The sequence below is a fragment of the Diceros bicornis genome, chromosome 32 (genome assembly GCF_020826845.1).
Source record: "Diceros bicornis minor isolate mBicDic1 chromosome 32, mDicBic1.mat.cur, whole genome shotgun sequence".
Classification (NCBI taxonomy): domain Eukaryota; kingdom Metazoa; phylum Chordata; class Mammalia; order Perissodactyla; family Rhinocerotidae; genus Diceros; species Diceros bicornis.
The window spans coordinates 23,641,967-23,655,965 of record NC_080771.1 but is presented as its reverse complement, the minus strand read 5'-3'; the positions used below and the strand labels follow the sequence as shown (position 1 = coordinate 23,655,965).

Below are 13,999 nucleotides of genomic sequence, written 5' to 3'. Positions count from 1 at the left end.
ATAAGATCTCAGTCCTAAAATGTTATCTATCACTGAAGTTATATAATAGGAGAACCTTGAATTTTGGTCCAGAGAGCAAGATTTTATTTTGGATGCCATTGTTAATCCTTCTTCCAACAGCCATATCTCCCATGTACACAAGGAAAGGCAGTATGGTAGAGTGGTTAAGATCATGGACTCAGGAATCAGAATTCCAACTTGAGTGTGCATCCTGGTTCTGCCACTTACTTAGTTTCCTTGAACTACTTAATCTCACTGAGCTTGACTTTCCTCATTTATACAGTTTGGATCTTAATACTACCTATCTCCAGGGGGTTCTTATAAAAAATTAAGATAATGAATGTAAAGTATTAAGCATAGTTTTAGGTACAAAAGAAGTATGGAATAAATGACAGCCACTACTGTTGTGATTAGTCTATTCTAGAAAGAAGAAATTAATAGCTGTGGGAGTACTCTAGCTCTGCATACAATCCTCCAGCTTTCTGCACTTCGTGAGGAAAAGCTGATGGCTGATATTTCAATCACCTAGCCCAATCACGGTGGCAGAATTTGACTTGTGTGTGGGGCAAGAGCTTCTCTTTCTTTTAGCACCCTCCTCCCTATTAGAAATCTCTACATGACTGAGACATCATGAACAAAACAGCACATTATGACAGAAGAGATGTTCTTGGCTAAAGCACTACTAAAAACAGACAAGTAACTGTACACAGAAATGAACAGAAAGAGCAACAGTATGAGGTGGTGCAAACAGCAATAAACCGGTAGTTCAGAAAACCGGATTGTACTCAATATTATTACATAATTGATTATGGAAACTTGGGCATCATGTTGCCCTTTTAACTATGTGTTTCCTACAGATAATATGAGGAAATGAACTAGATTACTTCAAAGCTTTATAACTTTGTATGTTAACACTAGATATATGGGAGAGCCATTTCTCCTATTCTAGGCCAGTCCTTTCATCTATATTCTAAATTCCACCCTCCTCAGGGAGTTTGGTTCCTCTCTATTCTCACTCTTCAACTTCACCCTCCTTATTGTTTCTATCAAAGCTACAAAAGTGCTCAAGATTTCTTTCATTCCCTCTAAGTCTCAGCTGTAGAATTCCTTTAGTTCAGTGATTCTTCAATTTCTTTACCTGAGAATTACTTTAAAATGCAGAACAACAAGACCCATCTACAGAGAGTCTAATTCAGAGGGCATGGGATGGAACATAAGAAAAAATTTTTTTTCTTCCCTCCCCAAAGCCCCAGTACATGGTTGTATATCCTAGTTGTAAGTCGTTCTAGTTCTTCTACGTGAGCCGCTGCCACAGCATGGCAACTGATAGGTGGGTGGTGTGGTTCCACAACCAGGAAGTGAACCTGGGCAGCCAAAGTGGTGAGCCCCAACTTTAACCACTAGGCCATCAGGGCTGGCTCAGAAAAATGTATTTTTAACAAGGAGCCCAGGTAATTTAAATGCAGATGGCCCACAAACCATATTTGAGAAACTCTGTAAGTTTACCCTTTTGAAGCTCTTTTCTTCTCACTTGTGCTTCTACATTAGCTATCTCTGTTACCTCACCTCCTATTTACTCAATTTACTTCAATCTGGCTTCCATCCCCCAAACTGCACTATTCACATGTTGGTAATGGCCCTCAAATTTCTGTCTCCTGCCCCAATCTTCCCTTAGTTCTGATCTCATATATCCAATTGCCTGCTAGACATGTCCAACAGATGTCTCTGTTCACCTCAAATTTACCGATTCAAAACGAATATCAGACTGGAAAGAAAGAAGTAAAACAATCTCTATTCACAAATGATATGATCTTGTATGTTGAAAATCCTAAGTGAGCCACAAAAAAAGATTATTATAACTAATAAATGAGTTTAGAAAGTTGCAGGATACAAGATTTAAAAAAAAAAATCAATTGTATTTCTATGCACTAGGAATAAACAATTCAAAAGTGAAATTAAGAAAGAAATTGCATTTACAATAGCATAAAATAGAATAAAATGAAAACAGTGTAAAACTTGTACACTGAAAACTACAAAACATAGTTGAAAGAAATTAAAGAAGACCTAAATAAATGGAAAGACATCCAGTGTTCATAGGTTGGAAGACTTAATATTGTTAAGATGGCAAAACACCCCAAACTGATTTACAGATTCAATGTGATCCTTATCAAATTCCAGCTGCCTTCATGGTAGAAACTGACAAAATGATTCTAAAATTCATATAAAAATGTAATGGACTCAGAATAGCCAAAAAAATCTTGAAGAGGAAGAAAAAAACTGGAGGACTCACATTTCCCATGTCAAAACTTACTATAAAGTAAGAATTTGGCATATAAAGTACAGTATCGACATAAGGATAGACAGAGAACAATGGAATAGAATCAAGGGTTCACAAACTCCTACATTTATGGACAACTGATTTTTGACAAGGGTATCAAGATAACTCAAAGGAGAAAGAATAGTCTTGTCAACAAATGGTGCTGGGACAACTGAATATCCACAGGCAAAAGAATGAAGTTGGATCCCTAATCTCACACCATGTACAAAAATTGATTCAAAATGGATCATAGACCTAAATGTAAGAACTAAAACTTTATATAAAACTCTTAGAAGAAAACATAGCAATAAATCTTGTGACCTTAGATTAGGCAATGGTTTCTCAGATATTGACACAAAAAGCACAAGTGACAAAAAAGAAAATATAGATAAATTGGACTTCAAAAACAAAAAAACTGTTGTCCTTCAAGAGACACCATCAAGAAAGTGAAAAAATGACTCACAAAATAGGAGAGAATATTTGCAAATCACATATCTAATAAAAGACTTGTATCTAGAATAAATAAAGAACTGTTACAATTCAGCAATTAAAAGACAAATGACCCGTTTAAAAAATGGACAAAGGATTTAAATCGATATTTCTCCAAAGAAGATATACAAAAAGCCAACAAGCACATGAAAAGATGCTCGACTTCATTAGTTATTATATAAATGCAAATCAAAACCACAATGAGAAACGAGTTCACACACACTAGTATGAATACAATCAAAAAAGACAATCAAAAACAAGTGTTGGTGAGGATGTACAGAAACTAGAACCCTCATACATTGCTGGTGGGGTTATAAAATAGTGCAGCCACTTTGGAAAACAGTCTGGCAGTTCCTCAAAAGGTTAAACATAGAGTCACCATATGATCTAGCAATTCCACTCCTATAACTATATCCAAGAGAACTGAAAACATATGTCCACACAAAAACTTGTACATGACTGTTCATAGCAGCATTACTCATAATAGCCAAAAAGTAGAAACAGCTCAAATGTCCACCAACTGATGAATGCAAAACAAAATGTATATCCATACAATGGAACATTATTCAGCCATAAAAAGAAATGAAGTACTGATACATGTTACAGCATGGATGAACCTTGAAAACATTATGCTAAGTAAAAGAAGGCAGCCACAAAAAACAAGCATGTATGATTCCATTTATATGGATTGTTCAGAAAAGGCAAATCCATAAAGACAGAAAGTAGATTCGTGGTTGCCAGGTGTTGCGGGAGTGGTGAATGGGGAATGAGTGCTAATGGATATGGGGTCTCATTTTATCGTGATGAAAACCTTCCAAAATTAGATAGTGGTGATGGCTGCACAACTCTCTGAATATACTAAAAAGCACTGAATTGCACACTTTTAAAGGGTGAATTTTATGGTATGTGAGTTATATCTCAATAAAGCTGGGTTTTTTTTGTTTTAATCTCATTATTCTCTCCAAACCTGCCATTGCTTTTATATTCCTCATCCTGGTTAACCTCATTACCTACTACAAAGTTGGTTAAATTATGTAAAAATGGGACTTAACTATAGTTTATCGTACTTCCAAATTGTCTAACAGTCTCTTAAAGTTTACATGAAACATGGGCCGGCCCCGTGGCTTAGTGGTTAAGTGAGTGCGCTCCACTGCTGGCGACCCGGGTTCGGATCCCGGGCTCGCACCGACGCGCTGCTTCTCTGGCCATGCTGAGGCCGCGTCCCACATACAGCAACTGGAAGGATGTGCAGCTATGACACACAACTATCTACTGGGGCTTTGGGGGGAAAAATAAATAAATAAAATCTTTAAAAAAAATAAAAATAAAAAAAATAAAGTTTACATGAAACAGATGTTAAATCAACTGATGTTATTATAATTCTTTGAGTCTCTTTTTTCTTGGCCTTATTTCTTTATATTTTATTACAGAGAAAACTCCTAAATCTATCCACTACCACTCTCATAAGGGAATATTCAATTTTATTTTGGATAAGTTATGTATATATGAAATAACATGTTGGTTTATTATTAATTTTGGAGGGTTTGCTAGATACCCAGAATGCCTCAAGTCTTTGATATTCTGAAAGTTATAAAAACAGAATTAGGAAGTTCTAATAAGTATTTGGAATGTCTAATAGTTCTAATTAGAAAGTAGTTTTATAATCTCAAAAGCCAAGATTCTAAGTGGAAAATTAGGGATAATTTTAATTTCCTTACATGTTTATACTTTCAAATGTTCTATAGAGAAAATGCATTGCTTTTATAATTAAAAAAAAAAGTTTCTATAAAAAGAATCAAGGGCAACCCTGTAGCAAGGAGTACCTCTACTGCCCATAGTATAATCTTTAAATATCAGTTTTCATTCAAATGAACCAGGAGTCCTTAGAAGAATGGTTTATTCCTGGTCCGAGTTGGACAATGAAAAGATGAGCTTAGGCTATCTTGTTGTGCAAGAACTTGGTGGAAAATCCAGAACGCTATCAAAGACTACTGGGGTCATGTTAGAAGGACATAGAAGCCAACGTGAAAGAGCTCACACTAACTGAGATGAGACAAATTGAGCATCAAAAAGAATAATGGCTATAATAAGTTGAAACAAATATATATAAGCCCATGAGATCATGATGATACTCAAAACAAAGAATAAAAAATGGGGGCCGGCCCGGTGGCGCAAGCAGTTAAGTGTATGTGCTCCGCTGCAGCAGCCCAGGGTTCACCAGTTCAGATCCCGGGCGCGCACCGACACACTGCTTGGCAAGCCCATGCTGTGGCGGCATCCCATATAAAGTGGAGGAAGATGGGCACGGATGTTAGCCCAGGGCCAGTCTTCCTCAGCAAAAAAAAAAAAAAGAGAGAGAGAGAGAGAGAAGGATTGGCAGATGTTAGCACAGGGCTGATCTCCTCACAAAAAAAAAAAAATGAAGTCATACAGACAGACTGTGAATATAAATTGACAGGCAAAACAATAAAGCTTCTAGAAAATAATAAAGGAAAAGACTGTTAAATTGGACTATATTAAAATGAAGTACTTCTTTTAATCAAAACACACCATTAAGGTTCTGGTTCTGAGTAAGATGAGAAAGCATACCCCACCCTTGTCTCTCCCACTGAATGTACCTATAAAACCTGGACACAATACATGGAGCAGCTATATTAGGATCCTAAAAAGTAATGAGTAGCAGGCAGATTAGGGAAGAAAAACAGAATTCGAAATACCAGCTAACCAGTGGTGAGTTTACCATTTTTTCCTCCTCTGACATCCTCCAGCCAGGACTTGAGAAAGCCCCAAACCCAGAAGTGGGCATTGGTGTGGACAGAGAGCTCTAGAAGCCCTCATGTTCTGTCTTAAAGAGTGGGAAAGGGGTCTCCTAATGCCCAGAGAGTGGGGGAAATTCCTCATTTTTCCTTTTTTTCTTCCTTTTCTTTACTTTCTCCAGCACCAGCCCCCAGGAATAGCTGCAAGGGTGGGGGACACAGGCACCTAAAACTCCGAAGGGGATGAATTTCCCTCTCTGATTGGAAGATCTGTGGTCCCAAGACAGCCAGGTGAAAACCTATTGTATTTTCTGTCTCCTCCTGCGCTGGGCCCTGGAGCGTGGGTGCAGTTGTGGGACGTGCCCAATAGGACGGTTTAAATAAAGGCTCAAGACACATCGAAGAGGAAGGAGCTCTGGAAAATGATCCCATAAAGTTGTCTCTGAACTCCTGGGCTCATCCTTGAGTTACACAAGTGTGGATGTGGTCCTCAACATGCCAAAAGCTCTGAGAATTGAACTAAGGGACAGAACCAGAGGGTGCGAAGAAAGAGTGCTGTGCTGAAAAATTATTTGAAGAAATAATAGGTAAAAACTTCCCAAGTAAAAGACATAAATTTACAGATTCAAGAAGTTCAGTGAACCCCAAACAGGATAAATCAAAGAAATTCAAGCCCAGACACTTCATAATCAAACTGCTAAAAATTAAAGACAAAGAAAAAATCTTGAAAGAAGTCAGAGAAAAACAGAAGCTCTACTTATACCAGAACAGCAATTCAAACAACTGCATGAAGGATGTGCAGTCTCCGCACCATCTTTCCAAGTGCTCTGACCATCTCAAGCTAGTTCAAAATAAAAAGTTAAACAAGTAATATTGGCTGATACATTGGAGGGTAAAAATTAAACATTTACTTACATTTAAAGAATAAAACTGGAAAACTCAAGACAAATTGCGAACTTGCAATCAGCTCCCCATACAACACAAAAAACTTATGCTATTTGAAGTATTTCAGTAGAAAACTTTGAGAAGCAGTGGTAGCTAAGCAATTCCACCATCTGGTTTCATGCCCAAATAAGTCTTGTTAAATCTTTAGGCCTTAGTTTCCTAAGTTTAAGACCAAGAAGTGGGACTAAATGATCCCTAGTCCTTCCCAGTTCTCAAGTTTTATGGATTCCTCATACTCCTCTAAACTTTCTCCAACAACTAAATGGCAGAGTATCTTAGAAGTTAAAAGGATGAGATTTAGAACTAGACAGATGTGTCTGCTTCCTAGCTCTCTATTTGACTAGGGCAAGTTACATACTCTGGAATAACACCTACCTACAGGGTTATAAGGATTACATGAGAAAAGGTATGTAGGGGGCGGCCCCGTGGCTTGGCGGTTGGGTGCGCGCACTCTGCTACTGGCAGCCCGGGTTCGGATCCCCGGCACGCACTGCTTCTCCGGCCATGCTGAGGCCGCGTCCCACATACAGCAACTAGAGGATGTGCAACTATGACATACAACTATCTACTGGGGCTTTGGGGGGGAAAAAAAAAGGAGGAGGATTGGCAATAGATGTTAGCTCAGAGCCGGTCTTCCTCAGCAAAAAGAGGAGGATTAGCATGGATGTTAGCTCAGGGCTGATCTTCCTCACCAAAAAAAAAAAAAAAAAAAAAAAAGGTATGTAGAGTACTCAGCACTTTAGTAAGTGCTCAGCATACAGTAAGTAAACTAGTATAAATATAATGTTATTTAGTTATATAATGTTAAAATATATAGTTATTATAATGAAAGTCACAGTTCTTAAGCCTTAAAGGAGCCTTAAGCCTCCTTTTCTTTTCCTATATTTAAGTATTCTTTTCAAGATATCTTAACAAGTTCCATAGCTTTAACATCCTCATGTCTCTTGACTCCCAGATGCGTACTTCCTAAACTCTAGTTCCACGTTTCCAAATATCTGCCAGACATCTCCAACTGGATACTTACCACCATTTAAAATTAAACATGCCTAAAACCAAGTCATTACCATTCCTGCAAACCAGCTCCTTCTCACAACTCAAGTCCTGTCATTCTCCTGAAGTCACTGAGGCTCAAAACCTTCAACTCTTAGGGTCTCTTCCTTAAGCCCTTTTGCAATCAACCATTAACTCTTACTGAATATTCCTTCAAAAGTCTCTCATATGAGTGATTGCTTCCCATTCCCTAGTTCAGACTCCTATTAATTCACACCTGAATTATTATCCACACTGGTGCCAGATTCATCTTTCTCGGGCTCACTTGGATGCCACCACTTCCTGCTACCATCTGCCAAAGGAAGGCTCAACTCCACACATTGCACTCAAGGCCCAGAACAATCTGCAATTCACAGAATATGCATTGAAATTTCTAATCCCCCACCTCTGTCCTCCTTTTCCTTTCTGCTTGTTGAAATTCTGTCTGTTTTTAAAGAACCAACTCAAACACTACTTCTTCAGAAAGGCTTCTCTGATTCTAGAGATCTCCCTGATTTTCCAGAGAAGATCAGTGATAGGAAACTTCCCTATCAGCCATCAACATATATCATATAGGTATATTAATTAAAATAGTGTTATATTAGCACAAGACAAGTAGATCAATGTAACAAGATAAAGTTCAAAAACAGACACCTCCCTGTATAGGAACTTAATAATAATAAAGGTGATGCTTCAAATCAGTAGCAAAAGGATGAGCTATTCCATAAATGTTGTTGGGACAACTGGCTATCTATCCAACGAAAAAGTAAAGTTAGATTCCTACCTCATATTTTAAAAATATAAAAGTACTGGAAGAAAATACAGGATATGTTTATGACCTAGGACAGGGAAAGAATGTAAATGCATCAAAGGAAGAGACTGACTAAATCTAATTAAATAAAACTTCTGCACAATAAACAAAATTAAAAGACAAGTTACAGGCTGGAAAAAAATTTTGTCACAAGTACAGTATCCAAAGGATGTGTATATTAAGAATATATTCGGGACTGGCCCCGTGGCTTAGCGGTTAAGTGCGCACGCTCCGCTACTGGCAGCCCGAGTTCGGATCCTGGGCATGCACTGACACACCGCTTCTCCGGCCATGCTGAGGCTGAGTCCCACATACAGCAACTAGAAAGATGTGCAGCTATGACGTACAGCTATCTGCTGGGCTTTGGGGAAAAAAAAGGAGGAGGATTGGCAATAGACGTTAGCTCAGAACCAGTCTTCCTCAGCAAAAAGGGGAGGATTAGCATGGATGTTAGCTCAGGGCTGATCTTCCTCACAAAAAAAAAAAAAAAAAAGAATATATTCAGGGGGTCAGCCCCGTGGCTTGGTGGTTGAGTGCACGCGCTACGCTACTGGCAGCCCGGGTTCAGATCCCCGGCGCGCACCGACGCACTGCCTGTCCGGCCATGCTGAGGGAGCATCCCACATACAGCAACCAGAAGGATGTGCAACTATGACATACAACTGTCTACTGGGGCTTTGGGGAGAAAAAGGGAAAAAGGAGGAGGAGGACTGGCAATAGATGTTAGCTTGGGCCGGTCTAGAGGAGGACTGGCATGGATGTTAGCTCAGGGCTGATCTTCTTCACAAAAAAAAAAAAAGAATATATTCAGAAGCCCTTTAGATCAATATAAAAACAGAGAAACAGCAGAAATTTGCACAGAAATATCAACGGGTAATTCAAAGGAGAAGAATTCTAAAGAGCCAATGAAAATATGAAACAATTGTCAATGACACTAGTAATCAGGGAAACAAAAATCAAAACAATGCAACCATCATTTTATGCATAAGATTAGTAAAAATTTTAAATGCTAATAATATTAAAAGGTGATATTGAGGGCAAGACGGTACTCTGATATACTGATGGGATATACATTTGTTCTGCAATAGTAATATTTTAAATGCAAATATCCTATGACCCAACAATTCCATGTTTAGAGATCTACTCTGAAGAAAAACAGGTGCACAAAGACGCAATTTTACTACAATGCTGTTTGTAATAGTCAAAAACTGGAAATAATATAAATTTCCATCACTAGGGAAATGGTTTCATAAATTACAATATATACATGATATTCAATACTATGCAACTTAAAGAAATATATATAGAAAACAGCTGAGGAAACATCTCCAAAACATATTGTTGGATGAAAAAAGCATGAAGACCAATACCAAATGATACCATTTATGTAAAAAAACTATTTTTCTACAAATACATATTACACAGAAATAAAAGCTGGAAAATTCTGACAGGTATATAGCAAATTGATAATACAGTCACGTGTCACTTAATATCAGGGCTATGTTCTGAGAAATGCGCCCTTAGGAGATTTCGTCATTGTACAAATGTCATAGAGTGTACCGAAGGGGAACAAAATTTGCCAGCTCAAAATCTGTCTCTTTAACATGAGGATTATTTTAGGCTGATTATTTTTAAGAAACAAAAGACTCAGAGTCTTTATTATGTCCCCCTTAACTGCCTAAAAGAATTCAGATTAAAAAAACCTGTCTCAAATTACAGGCCAATATTACTGATGAACATCAATGCGAAAATCCTCAACAAAATACTAGCAAATCGCATACAACAATACATTAAAAAGATTATACACCATGATCAAGTGGGATTTATTCCAGGTATGCAGGGATGGTTTAACATTCGCAAATCAATCAACGTAATACACCACATTAATAAAATAAAGAACAAAAATCACATGATCATCTCAATAGATGCAGAGAAAGCATTTGACAAGATACAGCATCCATTTATGATAAAAACTCTGAATAAAATGGGTATAGAAGGAAAGTACCTCAACATAATAAAGACCATATATGAGAAACCCACAACTAATATCATCCTCAATGGTGAAAAACTGAAAGCTATCCCTCTAAGAACGGGAACCAGACAAGGATGCCCACTGTCACCACTCCTATTTAACATAGTATTGGAAGTCCTAGCCAGAGCAATCAGGCAAGAGAAAGAAATAAAGGGATCCAAATTGGAAAGGAAGAAGTGAAACTGTCACTATTTGCAGATGACATGATTTTATATATAGAAAACCCTAAAGAATCCACCAGAAAACTTTTAGAAGTAATAAACGAATATGGTAAAGTTGCAGGATACAAAATCAACATACAAAAATCAGTTGCATTTCTGTACACTAACAACGAAGTAGCAGAAAGAGAAATTAAGAATACCATCCCATTTACAATTGCAACAAAAAGAATAAAATACCTAGGAATAAACTTAACCAAAGAGGTGAAAGATCTGTACACCGAAAACTATAAAACATTTCTGAAAGAAATTGAAGAAGACACAAAGAAATGGAAAGATATTCCGTGCTCTTGGATTGGAAGAATTAACATAGTTAAGATGTCCATACTTCCTAAAGCAATCTATAGATTCAATGCAATCCCTATCAAAGTTCCAACAACATTTTTCACAGAAATAGAACAAAGAATCCTAAAATTTATATGGAACAACAAAAGACCCAGAATAGCTAAAGGAATCCTGAGAAAAAAAGAACAAAGCTGGAGGTATCACACTCCCTGATTTCAAAATATACTACAAAGCTATAGTAACCAAAACAGTATGGTACTGGCACAAAAACAGACACACGGATCAATGGAATAGAATCGAAAGCCCAGAAATAAACCCACACATCTATGGACAGCTAATCTTTGACAAAGGAGCCAAGAACATACAATGGGGAAAAGAAAGTCTCTTCAACAAATGGTGTTGGGAAAACTGGATAGCCACATGCAAAAAAATGAAAGTAGACCCTTACCTTACACCATACACAAAAATTAACTCCAAATGGATTAAAGACTTGAATGTAAGACCTGAAACTATGAAACTTCTAGAAGAAAACATAGGCAGTACGCTCTTCCACATCGGTCTTAGCAACATCTTTTCAAACACCACATCTGACCGGGCAAGAGAAGCAATAGAAAAAATAAACAAATGGGACTACATCAAACTAAAAAGCTTCTGCACAGCAAAGGAAACCATCAACAAAACGAAAAGACAACCTAACAATTGGGAGAAGATATTTGCAAACCATACATCTGATAAGGGCTTAATCTCTAAAATATATAAAGAACTCATGCATCTCAACAACAAAAAAACTACCAACCCAATTAAAAAATGGGCAAAAGACCTGAACAGACATTTCTCCAAAGAAGATATACAGATGGCCAACAGACACATGAAAAGATGTTCAAAATCACTAACCTCAGGGAAATGCAAATTAAAACCACAATGAGATATCACCTCACGCCCGTCAGAATGGCTATAATTAACAAGACAGGAAACAATATCTGTTGGAGAGGATGTGGAGAAAAGGGAACTCTCATACACTGCTGGTGGGAGTGCAAACTGGTGCAGCCACTATGGAAAACAGTATGGAGATTCCTTAAAAAATCAAGGATAGAACTACCATATGATCCAGCTATTCCACTGTTGGGTATTTATCCAAAGAACTTGAAAACACCAATTTGCAAAGGTACATGCACCCCTGTGTTCATTGCAGCATTATTCACAATAGCCAAGACTTGGAAGCAACCTAACTGCCCAGCAAGGGACGAATGGATAAAGAAGATGTGGTATATATACACAATGGACTACTACTCAGCCATAAGAAACGATGAAATCCAGCCATTTGTGACAACATGGATGGACATTGAGGGTATAATGCAAAGTGAAATAAGTCAGAGGGAGAAGGTCAAATACCGTATGATTTCCTTCATTAAGTAGTAGATAATAACAACAATAAACAAACACATAGGGACAGAGATTGGATTGGTGGTTACCAGAGGGCAAGGGGGGAGGGAGGAGGGTGAAAGGGATAATTTGGTACATGTGTGTGGTGATGGGTTGTAATTAGTATTTTGGTGGTGAACATGATGTAGTCCATGCAGAAATAGAAGTACAATGATGTACACCTGAAATTTTTACAATGTTATAAACCAATGTTACTGCAATAAACAAAAAAATAAAATAAATAAATAAAAGGAAAAAAAAAAAAAAAAACCCTGTCTGAGGAAGCAATCTATCACCTTAACATAACATGAACTAGGCGGTAGACAGGCAGGAACCTAGAAAAGCCTGTTTGTTGGGCTCCCCTTTGTGTTCTTCTGTTTCTGTGTGGCCAAACACTTGTTTTCCAAATGTTTGTTCCTTTTCACCTACCTGTGAATTGCCTTCCTTCCCTCTGAAAGCCCTGACTCTCCCCGCCCACAACATCTTTTGTCTTTAGCTGAAGATGGTATTTAAGGTGAGGGCTTTGGCCATTTTGGCAAGTTACTCAGTTTTCCTGGGTTTGTCTCATGTATACTCATTATTAAACTTTTGTTTTTCTCCTAACCTGTCTCATGTCAATTTAATTCTTAGACCAGCCAGAAGAACCCAGAAGAGTAGAGGAAAATTTCTTTCTCCTCTACAGTACTTACACAAACCTAGACAGTATAGCCTACTACACACCAGGCTATATGGTATTAATCTTACGGGACCACCATTGTATATTCAGTCTGTCATTGACTGAAACGTCATTATGCAGTGCATGACTGTAGTGGTTATCTATTAAGCAGTGAATGGGCCTGGGAAGTGATTAAAAGAAATTAAGACACTACAGATAATGAGATCATACTCATATTTTACTTGTGTAATTAAAAATAAAATTTTTAAAAAGAAAAAAATGTATGGATGCAATAATTACAAATGTGAAACATGCACATAAAATAAGACTAAAAAATGCACAATCATAAAAGTAATTGTATAAGCGTGGTGGAATGTTTTTTAATATATTACTCCTATATTTTAACAATGAAGCTTAAAATATGCAAATTAACGAGATAGTATTTTTTGGCATTTGGGGCAAAGATTAATTTTAACAATAATACCTAATGTCGGCAAAGGTGTAAGGAAACGAGTACTCTCAAATTTTACTGATGAAAGTGTACACTGGTATCACCTACCTGTGCAATTTGGGAATATTTAGTCAAAATTTTAAAAATATATAGTAGGCCCCTTATCCACAGTTGCACTTTCTGTGGTTTCAGTTACCCAAGGTCAACCGTGGTTCAAAAATATTAAATGGAAAACTCCAGAAAGAAACAATTCGTAAGTTTTAAATTGTGCACGTACTGAGTAGCATGATGAAATCTTGCACTGTCCCCCTCCATCCCACTGGGATGTGAATCATCCCTTTGTCCAGGGTATCCACAATGTATACGCTACCTGCCTATTAGTCACTGAGTAGCCAGCTCGGTTATCAGAGCGATTGTTGTGGTATCGCAGTGCTTGTGTTCAAGTAACCCTTATTTTACTTAATAATGGCCCCAAAGTGCAAGAGTAGTGATACTGGCAATTCGAATATCCCAAAGAGAAGCTGTAAAGTGCTCCCTCTAAGTGAAAAGGTGAAAGTTCTCGACTTAATAAGGAAAGGAAAAAAATCAT

General features: G+C 37.5%; 1 protein-coding gene across 3 annotated transcripts in view; it reads right to left on the bottom strand.

Annotated features, from left to right (window-relative positions):
• The window catches only part of PHLPP2 (PH domain and leucine rich repeat protein phosphatase 2), a 72,382-nt gene that overhangs the window by 36,427 nt on the left and 21,956 nt on the right, over positions 1–13,999 (bottom strand). The window lies entirely within an intron of this gene.